The sequence below is a fragment of the Oncorhynchus masou genome, chromosome 19 (genome assembly GCF_036934945.1).
Source record: "Oncorhynchus masou masou isolate Uvic2021 chromosome 19, UVic_Omas_1.1, whole genome shotgun sequence".
Classification (NCBI taxonomy): domain Eukaryota; kingdom Metazoa; phylum Chordata; class Actinopteri; order Salmoniformes; family Salmonidae; genus Oncorhynchus; species Oncorhynchus masou.
The window spans coordinates 38942252-38954572 of NC_088230.1; the positions used below are offsets into that span (position 1 = coordinate 38942252).

At 47.2% G+C, this 12321-nt stretch overlaps 1 long non-coding RNA gene across 1 annotated transcript; it reads right to left on the reverse strand.

Annotated features, from left to right (window-relative positions):
- Window positions 1-310: 310 nt before the first annotated feature.
- LOC135505609 (uncharacterized) lies at window positions 311-6776 on the reverse strand. Its single transcript, XR_010450301.1, has 4 exons — window positions 6705-6776; window positions 5724-5764; window positions 2661-2744; window positions 311-436 (listed from the first exon to the last, which is right to left on the reverse strand). It is a non-coding gene; the product is annotated as an uncharacterized LOC135505609 (long non-coding RNA).
- Window positions 6777-12321: the final 5545 nt, after the last annotated feature.

A 12321-nucleotide genomic window follows, 5' to 3' on the forward strand; every position in this document is an offset into this window, starting at 1 on the left:
CATCACTCTGAACTCAAAGATCTTCTATTTGTAGGACGTGTAGCGATGCATTCTGGGCATTTTAGTCATTCATTTCGACATGAGAAACATACATCATTATTTAGTAATCACTCAGAGATCACTCATCTGTTTGCGCTTCTCTTTTGTAGCTCAATGGGTGGCACAATTTATCAGAAAAACGTTTTGTTTTTACACATCTACACGATTGATATGGATGACGTAATTTGAGATAAAAACTGCAAATATTGCAGAAAAATGAGGAGTTTTAAACCACCACAGAATACAGCTCGAGTGTATTTCTGTAGTATCTACGTGTGTGCGAGGTTGAAATGTATTTGTTAGTTGACCATTCATATCGCTTCTCCAACTCCTCTTCGTCTTCAGGTTTCAGAGTGTCTGGCGTAAAGTTCACCCCGGAGACCACCATCCTCTGGATCTGATGGGGAGATAGAGGGATTACAACAACAGAGATCAGAGGGATTACAACAACAGAGATCAGAGGGATTACAACAACAGAGATCAGAGGGATTACAACAACAGAGATCAGAGGGATTACAACAACAGAGATCAGAGGGATTACAACAACAGAGATCGGAAGAATTAGAGCAAGAGAGATCAGAGGAATTAGAGCAAGAAAGATCAGAGGAATTACAACAAGAGAGATCAGAGGAATTACAACAATAGAGATCAGAGGAATTAGAGCAAGAGAAATCAGAGGAATTACAACAAGAGAGATCAGAGGAATTAGAGCAAGAGAAATCAGAGGAATTACAACAAGAGAAATCAGAGGAATTAGAGCAAGAGAGATCAGAGAAATTACAACAAGAGAGATCAGAGGAATTAGAGCAAGAGAGATCAGAGGAATTACAACAAGAGAGATCAGAGGAATTAGAGCAAGAGAAATCAGAGGAATTACAACAAGAGAAATCAGAGGAATTAGAGCAAGAGAGATCAGAGGAATTACAACAAGAGAGATCAGAGGAATTACAACAAGAGAGATCAGAGGAATTACAACAAGAGAGATCAGAGGAATTAGAGCTGACAGATCAAACGGTACACATTATCCTCTCCTATATAGTCAGCTGACAGATTACAGTACACATTATACTCTCCTATATAGTCAGCAGACAGATTACAGTACACATTATCCTCTCCTATATAGTGAGCTGACAAGCTCCAAGCTCGTCATCAAGCTCGAGACCCTGGGTCTCAACCCCGCCCTGTGCAACTGGGTACTGGACTTCCTGACGGGCCGCCCCCAGGTGGTGAGGGTAGGCAACAACATCTCCACCCCACTGATCCTCAACACTGGGGCCCCACAAGGGTGCGTTCTGAGCCCTCTCCTGTACTCCCTGTTCACCCACGACTGCGTGGCAACGCACGCCTCCAACTCAATCATCAAGTTTGCGGACGACACAACAGTGGTAGGCTTGATTACCAACAACGACGAGACGGCCTACAGGGAGGAGGTGAGGGCCCTCGGAGTGTGGTGTCAGGACAATAACCTCACACTCAACGTCAACAAAACTAAGGAGATGATTGTGGACTTCAGGAAACAGCAGAGGGAACACCCCCCTATCCACATCGATGGAACAGCAGTGGAGAGGGAAGTAAGTTTTAAGTTCCTCGGCATACACATCACAGACAAACTGAATTGGTCCACTCACACAGACAGCATCGTGAAGAAGGCGCAGCAGCGCCTCTTCAACCTCAGGAGGCTGAAGAAATTCGGCTTGTCACCAAAAGCACTCACAAACTTCTACAGATGCACAATCGAGAGCATCCTGGCGGGCTGTATCACCGCCTGGCACGGCAACTGCTCCGCCCACAACCGTAAGGCTCTCCAGAGGGTAGTGAGGCCTGCACAACGTATCACCGGGGGCAAACTACCTGCCCTCCAGGACACCTACACCACCGATGTTACAGGAAGGCCATAAAGATCATCAAGGACATCAACCACCCGAGCCACTGCCTGTTCACCCCACTATCATCCAGAAGGCGAGGTCAGTACAGGTGCATCAAAGCTGGGACCGAGAGACTGAAAAACAGCTTCTATCTCAAGGCCATCAGACTGTTAAACAGCAACCACTAACATTGAGTGGCTGCTGCCAACACACTGACTCAACTCCAGCCACTTCAATAATGGGAATTGATGGGAAGGATGTAAAATATATCACTAGCCACTTTAAACAATGCTACCTAATATAATGTTTACATACCCTACATTATTCATCTCATATGTATACGTATATACTGTACTCTATCATCTACTGCATCCTTATGTAATACATGTATCACTAGCCACTTTAACTATGCCACCTTGTTTACATACTCATCTCATATGTATATACTGTACTGATACCATCTACTGTATCTTGCCTATGCTGCTCTGCACCATCACTCATTCATATATTTATGTACATATTCTTTATCCCCTTACACTGTGTATAAGAAATTAGTTTTGGAATTGTTAGTTAGATTACTTGTTGGTTATTACTGCATTGTCGGAACTGGAAGCACAAGCATTTCGCTACACTCACATTAACATCTGCTAACCATGTGTATGTGACAAATAAAATTTGATTTGATTTGACAGATCAGATGGTACACATTATCCTCTCCTATATAGTGAGCTGACAGATCAGAAGGTACACAGTGACCTGCTTGGTCTGACCCAGGAGGTGAGCTTTGTCCATAACCTGCTGGTCCACTGAATTGTTCCAGTCACTGTCATAGAAGATCACCTAGAGAGCGAGAGAGGAAAGGAGGGAGGGGGAGGGGATTCGGAGGGAGGGGGTTTGGAGGGAGGGAGGGTAGAAGGAAGGAAAGTTCAGAAGGGAGGGAGGGAGGGAGGGAGGGGAGGGAGGGGGGAGGGAGGGAGGGAGGAGGGAGGGAGGGAGGGAGGGAGGGAGGGAGGGGGAGGGAGGGAGGGAGGGAGGGAGGGAGGGAGGGATACATTAAGAACACAGCCCAATAGATGATTAGCTAGGGAAAACTGTCAGACAGTCCCACAGTTAGACAGTCCCACAGTCAGACAGTCCCACAGTCAGACAGTCCCACAGTTAGACAGTCCCACAGTCAGACAGTCCCACAGTCAGACAGTCCCACAGTCAGACAGTCCCACAGTCAGACAGTCAGACAGTCCCAGAGTTAGACAGTCCCGCAGCTAGACAGTCCCACAGCTAGACAGTCCCACAGCTAGACAGTCCCACAGCTAGACAGTCCCACAGTTAGACAGTCCCACAGTTAGACAGTCCCACAGTCAGACAGTCCCACAGTTAGACAGTCCCACAGTTAGACAGTCCCACAGTCAGACAGTCCCAGAGTTAGACAGTCCCGCAGTTAGACAGTCCCACAGTCAGACAGTCCCAGAGTTAGACAGTCCCGCAGTTAGACAGTCCCACAGCAAGACAGTCCCGCAGCAAGACAGTCCCACAGTCCAGCAATAATACAGTCCAGCAATAATACAGTCCAACAATAATACAGTCCAACAATAATACAGTCCAACAATAATACAGTCCAACAATAATACAGTCCAGCAATTATACAGTCCAGCAATTATACAGTCCAACAGAGTCCCACAGTCCAACAGTCCAACAGTCCCACAATCCAGCAATTATACAGTCCAGCAATTATACAGTCCAACAGAGTCCCACAGTCCAACAGTCCAACAGTCCCACAATCCAGCAATAATACAGTCCAACAATAATACAGTTATACAATAATACAGTTATACAGTTAAACAGTTAAACAGTGAGACAGTGAGACAGTAAAACAGTGAGACAGTTAAATAGTTATACAGTGAGACAGTTAAACAGTTATACAGTTAAACAGTTATACAGTTAAACAGTGAGACAGCTATACCGTTATACAGTTAGACAATGAGACAGTTAAACAGTGAGACAGCTATACCGTTATACAGTTATAAAGTGAGACAGTTAGACAGTTATACAGTGAGACAGTCAGACAGCTATACATTTAAACAGTGAGACTGTTATACAGTGAGACAGTTATGCAGTGAGACAGTTAACCGGTGAGACAGTTATACAGTTAAACAGTGAGACAGTTAAACAGTTATCCATGAGACAGTTTACAGTTATAAAGTTATACAGTGAGACAGTTATACAGTGAGACAGTTATACAGTGAGACGGTTAAACATTTATACAGTGAGACAGTTATACAGTTATACAGTGAGACAGTTATACAGTGCGAAAGTTAGACAGTGAGACAGTTAGACAGCTATACATTTAAACAGTTATACAGTTATACGGTGAGACAGTTAAACAGTTATACAGCGAGACAGTTAGACAGTTAGACAGTTAGACAGTTAGACAGTTAGACAGTTAGACAGTGAGACAGTTATACAGTTATACAGTTATACAGTGAGACAGTGAGACAGTGAGACAGTGAGACAGTGAGACAGTTATACAGTGAGACAGTTATACAGTGAGACAGTGAGACAGTTAAACAGTTAAACAGTTATACAGTGAGATAGTTAGACGGTTAGACAGTGAGACAGTTAACCAGTGAGACAGTTAACCAGTGAGACAGTTATACAGTGAGACAGTGAGACAGTTAAACAGTTAAACAGTTATACAGTTAGACAGTGAGACAGTTAAACAGTTACCCATATGACAGTTATACAGTTAGACAGTTATACAGTGAGACAGTAATACAGTGAGACGGTGATTCAGTGAGACAGTTATACAGTGATACAGTGAGACAGTGAGACAGTTAAACAGTTATCCATGAGACCGTTTACAGTTATACAGTGAGACAGTTAACCGTGAGACAGTTATACAGTTAGTCAGTGAGAGAGTTAAACAGTTATCCATGAGACAGTTTACAGTTATACAGTTAGACAGTGAGACGGTTATGCAGTGAGACAGTTATACAGCGAGACAGTTAGACAGTTAGACAGTGAGACAGTGAGACAGTGATACAGTGAGACAGTGAGACAGTTATACAGTGAGACGGTTATACAGTGAGACAGTTAAACATTTATACAGTGAGACAGTTAGACCGTGAGACAGTTAGACAGCTATACATTTAAACAGTGAGACAGTTATACAGTGAGACAGTTATACAGTGAGACAGTTAGACAGTCAGACAGTTATACAGTGAGACGGTTATACAGTGAGTCGGTTAGACAGTTATTCAGTGAGACAGTGAGACAGTTAACGAGTGAGACAGTTATACAGTGAGACAGTTATTCAGTTATACAGTGAGACATTTAACCAGTGAGACAGTTATACAGTTATACAGTGAGACGGTTATACAGTGAGACGGTTAGACAGTGAGACGGTTAGACAGTTAACGAGTGACAGGGTGATGAGAGAGAAAGAGAGGGTGAGAGAGGCAATATGACATTTGTAATGTCTTTATTGTTTTGAAACTTCTGTTTGTGTAATGTTTACTGTCCATTTTTATTGTTTATTTCACTTTTGTATATTATCTACCTCACTTGCTTTGGCAATGTTAACACGTTTCCCATGCCAATAAAGCCCCTTTAATTGAATTTAATTGAATTGAGAGGGTGAGCGAGAGAGGGTGATGGGAGAGAAAGAGAGGGTGAGAGAGACAGAGAGAGGGTGATGAGAGAAAGAGAGGCAGAGAGAGAGACTGAGAGAAAGAGAGAGAGAGGCAGATTGCCAAGAGTCTTTAAAGAGTCACTATTAATCTGTATTTTTTTTCACTTTTGTTTATTATCTACTTCACTTACTTTGGCAATGTTAACGTATGTTTCCCATGCCAACAAAGTCCCTTGAATTGAATTGAGAAAGAGAGGGTGATGAGAGAGAGACATTACTAACATGCTGGTCAGCAGATTTTATGACCGAGTCCATCACAGAGAGCAGAGTACCAGAGAGCAGAGTACCAGAGAGCAGAGTACCCGAGAGCAGAGTACCCGAGAGCAGAGTACCCGAGAGCAGAGTACCAGAGGGCAGAGTACCAGAGGGCAGAGTACCAGAGGGCAGAGTACCAGAGGGCAGAGTACCAGAGGGCAGAGTACCCGAGAGCAGAGTACCCGAGAGCAGAGTACCCGAGAGCAGAGTACCCGAGAGCAGAGTACCAGAGGGCAGAGTACCAGAGGGCAGAGTACCAGAGGGCAGAGTACCAGAGGGCAGAGTACCCGAGGGCAGAGTACCCGAGGGCAGAGTACCAGAGAGCAGAGTACCAGAGGGCAGAGAGCAGAGTACCAGAGAGCAGAGTACCAGAGTAGCAGAGTACCAGAGTAGCAGAGTACCCGAGAGCAGAGTACCAGAGAGCAGAGTACCAGAGTACCCGAGAGCAGAGTACCCGAGAGCAGAGTACCCGAGAGCAGAGTACCCGAGAGCAGAGTACCCGAGAGCAGAGTACCAGAGAGCAGAGTACCAGAGAGCAGAGTACCAGAGAGCAGAGAGCAGAGTACCAGAGAGCAGAGTACCTGAGGGCAGAGAGCAGAGTACCAGAGAGCAGAGAGCAGAGTACCTGAGGGCAGAGAGCAGAGTACCAGAGAGCCGAGTACCAGAGAGCAGAGTACCAGAGAGCAGAGAGCAGAGTACCAGAGAGCAGAGAGCAGAGTACCAGAGAGCCGAGTACCAGAGAGCAGAGTACCAGAGAGCAGAGAGCAGAGTACCAGAGACCAAAAGAGAGCAGAACTAATGCTAACCATAACCCACAAGAAACACACTCTCTCCAGGCTGCATGTCTGTCGACTCACCGCCTCTGCAAGTCAGCCACCATGTCTCTGCATTCTGAGATCATGGAGGAAACGTCCAGACGTATGTAGGTGTGTTTGCGATACACCATGTACTCCTGGGAAAGAGAGAAAAATGGATGAAGGAAGGAGAAAAAGGGATGTGGGAGGAGAGATAGGGATGTAGGAAGGAGAGATAGGGATGTGGGAAGGAGAGAAAGGGATGTGGGAAGGAGAGAAAGGGATGTAGGATGGAGAGATAGGGATGTGGGAAGGAGAGATAGGGATGTGGGAAGGAGAGATAGGGATGTGGGAAGGAGAGAAAGGGATGTAGGAAGGAGAAATAGGGATGTGGGAAGGAGAGAACGGGATGTAGGATGGAGAGATAGGGATGTGGGAAGGAGAGAAAGGGATGTGGGAAGGAAAGGAATATGGGAAGGAGAGAAAGGGATGTGGGAAGGAAAGGAATGTGGGAAGGAGAGAAAGGGATGTGGGAAGGAGAGAAAGGGGTGTAGGAAGGAGAGAAAGGGATGTAGGAAGGAGAGAAAGGGATGTAGGAAGGAGAGAAAGGGATGTAGGAAGGAGAGAAAGGGATGTGGGAAGGAGAGAAAGGGATGTAGGATGGAGAGAAAGGAATGTGGGAAGGAGAGATAGGGATGTGGGAAGGAGAGAAAGGGATGTAGGAAGGAGAGAAAGGGATGTTGGAAGGAGAGAAAGGAATGTGGGAAGGAGAGAAAGGGATGTGGGAAGGAAAGGAATGTGGGAAGGAGAGAAAGGGATGTGGGAAGGAGAGAAAGGGATGTTGGAAGGAGAGAAAGGGATGTGGGAAGGAGAGAAAGGGTGTGGGAAGGAGAGAAAGGGATGTGGGAAGGAGAGAAAGGGATGTGGGAAGGAGAGAAAGGGATGTAGGAAGGAGAGAAAGGGATGTGGGAAGGAGAGAAAGGGATGTAGGAAGGAGAGATAGGGATGTTGGAAGGAGAGAAAGGGATGTGGGAAGGAGAGAAAGGGATGTAGGAAGGAGAGAAAGGGATGTGGGAAGGAGAGAAAGGGATGTGGGAAGGAGCGAAAGGGATGTGGGAAGGAGCGAAAGGGATGTGGGAAGGAGAGAAAGGGATGTAGGAAGGAGAGAAAGGGATGTGGGAAGGAGAGAAAGGAATGTGGGAAGGAAAGGAATGTGGGAAGGAGAGAAAGGGATGTGGGAAGGAAAGGAATGTGGGAAGGAGAGATAGGGATGTGGGAAGGAGAGATAGGGATGTTGGAAGGAGAGAAAGGAATGTGGGAAGGAGAGAAAGGAATGTGGGAAGGAGAGAAAGGGATGTGGGAAGGAGAGAAAGGGATGTTGGAAGGAGAGAAAGGGATGTAGGAAGAGAGAAAGGAATGTAGGAGGGAGAACAAGGGATGTGGGAAGGAGAGAAAGGGATGTGGGAAGGAGAGAAAGGGATGTAGGAAGGAGAGAAAGGGATGTAGGATGAGAGAAAGGGATGTTGGAAGGAGAGAAAGGGATGTAGGAAGGAGAGAAATGGATGTGGGAAGGAGAGAAAGGGATGTGGGAAGGAGAGAAAGGGATGTAGGATGGAGAGAAAGGGATGTAGGATGAGAGAAAGGGATGTGGGAAGGAGAGAAAGGGATGTAGGAAGGAGAGATAGGGATGTGGGAAGGAGATAAAGGGATGTGGGAAGGAGAGAAAGGGATGTGGGAAGGAGAGAAAGGGATGTGGGAAGGAGAGAAAGGGATGTAGGAAGGAGAGAAAGGGATGTGGGAAGGAGAGAAAGGGATGTAGGAAGGAGAGAAAGGGATGTGGGAAGGAGAGAAAGGAATGTGGGAAGGAAAGGAATGTGGGAAGGAGAGAAAGGGATGTGGGAAGGAAAGGAATGTGGGAAGGAGAGAAAGGAATGTGGGAAGGAGAGAAAGGAATGTGGGAAGGAGAGATAGGGATGTTGGAAGGAGAGAAAGGAATGTGGGAAGGAGAGAAAGGAATGTGGGAAGGAGAGAAAGGGATGTGGGAAGGAGAGAAAGGGATGTTGGAAGGAGAGAAAGGGATGTGGGAAGGAGAGATAGGGATGTGGGAAGGAGAGAAAGGGATGTAGGAAGAGAGAAAGGAATGTAGGAGGGAGAACAAGGGATGTGGGAAGGAGAGAAAGGGATGTGGGAAGGAGAGAAAGGGATGTGGGAAGGAGAGAAAGGGATGTAGGATGGAGAGAAAGGGATGTAGGATGAGAGAAAGGGATGTGGGAAGGAGAGAAAGGGATGTAGGAAGGAGAGATAGGGATGTGGGAAGGAGAGAAAGGGATGTAGGAAGGAGAGAAAGGGATGTAGGATGAGAGAAAGGGATGTGGGAAGGAGAGAAAGGGATGTGGGATGGAGAGAAAGGGATGTAGGATGGAGAGAAAGGGATGTAGGATGGAGAGAAAGGGATGTAGGATGAGAGAAAGGGATGTAGGATGAGAGAAAGGGATGTGGGAAGGAGAGAAAGGGATGTGGGAAGGAGAGAAAGGGATGTAGGATGAGAGAAATGGATGTAGGAAGGAGAGAAAGGGATGTTGGAAGGAGAGAAAGGGATGTGGGAAGGAGAGAAAGGGATGTAGGATGAGAGAAAGGGATGTGGGAAGGAGAGAAAGGGATGTAGGATGAGAAATGGATGTGGGAAGGAGAGAAAGGGATGTGGGAAGGAGAGAAAGGGATGTGGGAAGGAGGAAAGGGATGTAGGATGAGAGAAATGGATGTGGGAAAGAGAAAGGAATTCTCAAATGCTACCAGCTTTTTCCTGGGTCTTGTTCAGTCTCAGGAGAACTGTGAAAGCTTGTAGTGAGCCGGAGAGCAGAATACCAGAATATCACAGAATATCTAGGAACAACTGGAATGGAGAGAAAGAGAGACCATGATAGGACAGTTCAGGTCCTTTTGGGTTTGCAGCTTTGAGTATGGGACCTGGCAAGAGATGTCTTGACTTGTTCTTCACTCAAACGTGTCATGAGAGAACTCGAGAGCTGGAGTGTGCTTCACATTACAGCAGTAAGGGACCACACGGTTTGAAGTGCGCACTCGTCAAACCCCTCGGGAATCAATCTCAACCTAAATCTTTTTCTTTCTCAAAGTCTTCCGCTCCATGGGATGTTGCTGATCTTTCCCCCAGTCAGAGAGCTGACACCAAATTACTTTTGTTTCCAAGAGCATATTTTCATTCTAATGGTCCTCTCAGGAGGAAGACTCCTGGCAGAGTCAACTCACAGCCTTTTAGGTCCCAGGTTGAGGCAGCCTGGTCCTGGCCTGAGGTATCCTCCACTCCCTCGAGACACAAGGGAACTCAGACAGCTTGAAGTAGGCGTCCAAAACACAGAACACAAAACCACAGACCACTGGTTTGGAGTCCACTCATCCACACCGCAGGATATCAATCTACATAACTGTTGCTCAACATCCAGTCCATGGGACTTTGTCAATGCTGACCTGGTCAGGAAGTCCCTCAGTCCTTTAGTTACAGTATGTTGTTAATTAATGCTCCCTCAGTTTGTGAGCTGACACCAGAAGAAGCGATTTCCAAGTGATCACATTCCTTTGGGTCGCAGTCTCCCCACAGGGGGTAACCCCATTATAGCAGTCCCTGGTGCTGACATTACTTGAGAAACAGCTTTTTAGTCCAGTATTCCAAACAGCTTTAGTCCAGTATTCCAAACAGCTTTAGTCCAGTATTCCAAACAGCTTTATTCCAGTATTCCAAACAGCTTTATGCCAGTATTCCAAACAGCTTTATGCCAGTATTCCAAACAGCTTTATGCCAGTATTCCAAACAGCTTTATTCCAGTATTCCAAACAGCTTTATTCCAGTATTCCAAACAGCTTTATTCCAGTATTCCAAACAGCTTTATTCCAGTATTCCAAACAGCTTTATTCCAGTATTCCAAACAGCTTTATTCCAGTATTCCAACCAGATTTATTCATTCCAGTATTCCAAACAGATTTATTCCAGTATTCCAAACAGCTTTATTCCAGTATTTCTTAACTTCTGGACCCTGGAGCAGCGCTGACTGCTCTGACACTGATTTGGTAGCGTGTTAAATGCTAGGCCAAGTTGTGTGTTAGAGTCAACCAGAGAGCCTCATCGTCAAGCAACTGGAAAATGAAGGGTCCCCAGGGAACCATTTCAGGGCTTTTTCAGGGCTTTTCAGCTTATAGATAATTGACATTCCTCAAGTGTGGCATGACATTGGGAACCCCCAGCATACTGGTCCTTTTTAAGTAGCTCAGGGGTCAGACAGGGGTAAGATACTGCGATGACGTGACACTGATTTAGTCACATCTTAAATGCTAGTTTTACAATAAGTGGTTGAAAACATATTCCCACCCATTATTTGGGGGTTCTCTAATGTACCATTCGGAGGAGGACAGTACAAAGGGGGTTCACTATAGGGAGCTGTCTTTGGGCCTTTACTCTTTGGCTTATAAAGTCTAGTATATATATATATATATTTATGTAGTCTGTTGATGAGGTGATGTGTTGATCTCCATCTCCTCTCACTCCAACACTTGGCCCGATGCGTTACCCGCTGGCACAAGGCTATATCCTCCTCCCATTATTCACTGTTACCTCCTAATGCCAGACCCCAAACTCTCTCCAAGACCACTTACCAACTATCACACACCATAGCCCCTTCTTACTCCTCATATCCCTTAGCAATTCCACCACCCTCCCACTGTGCTACCCACAGCTCCAGTCCTCCAGTCTCAGTCCTGAGCTCTGGGACAGCTCCAGTCCTCCAGTCTCAGCCCTGAGCTCTGGGACAGCTCCAGTCCTCCAGTCTCAGCCCTGAGCTCTGGGACAGCTCCAGTCCTCCAGTCTCAGCTCCAGTCCTCCAGTCTCAGCTCCAGTCCTCCAGTCTCAGCTCCAGTCCTCCAGTCTCAGCTCCAGTCCTCCAGTCTCAGCCCTGAGCTCTGGGACAGCTCCAGTCCTCCAGTCTCAGCCCTGAGCTCTGGGACGGCTCCAGTCCTCCAGTCTCAGCTCCAGTCCTCCAGTCTCAGCCCTGAGCTCTGGGACAGCTCCAGTCCTCCAGTCTCAGCCCTGAGCTCTGGGACAGCTCCAGTCCTCCAGTCTCAGCTCCAGTCCTCCAGTCTCAGCTCCAGTCCTCCAGTCTCAGCTCCAGTCCTCCAGTCTCAGCTCCAGTCCTCCAGTCTCAGCTCCAGTCCTCCAGTCTTAGCTCTGAGCTCTGGGACAGCTCCAGTCCTCCAGTCTCAGCCCTGAGCTCTGGGACGGCTCCAGTCCTCCAGTCTCAGCTTCAGTCCTCCAGTCTCAGCCCTGAGCTCTGGGACAGCTCCAGTCTCAGCTCTGAGCTCTGGGGCAGCTCCAGTCCTCCAGTCTCAGCCGTGAGCTCTGGGACATCTCCAGTCTCAGCCCTGAGTTCTGGGACGGCTTCAGTCTCAGCCCTGAGCTCTGGGACAGCTCCAGTCTCAGCCCTGAGCTCTGGGACAGCTCCAGTCTCAGCCCTGAGCTCTGGGACGGCTCCAGTCCTCCAGTCTCAGCTCCAGTCCTCCAGTCTCAGCCCTGAGCTCTGGGACAGCTCCAGTCTCAGCCCTGAGCTCTGGGACGGCTCCAGTCCTCCAGTCCCAGCCCTGAGCTCTGGGATAGCTCCAGTCTGAGCTCTGGGAC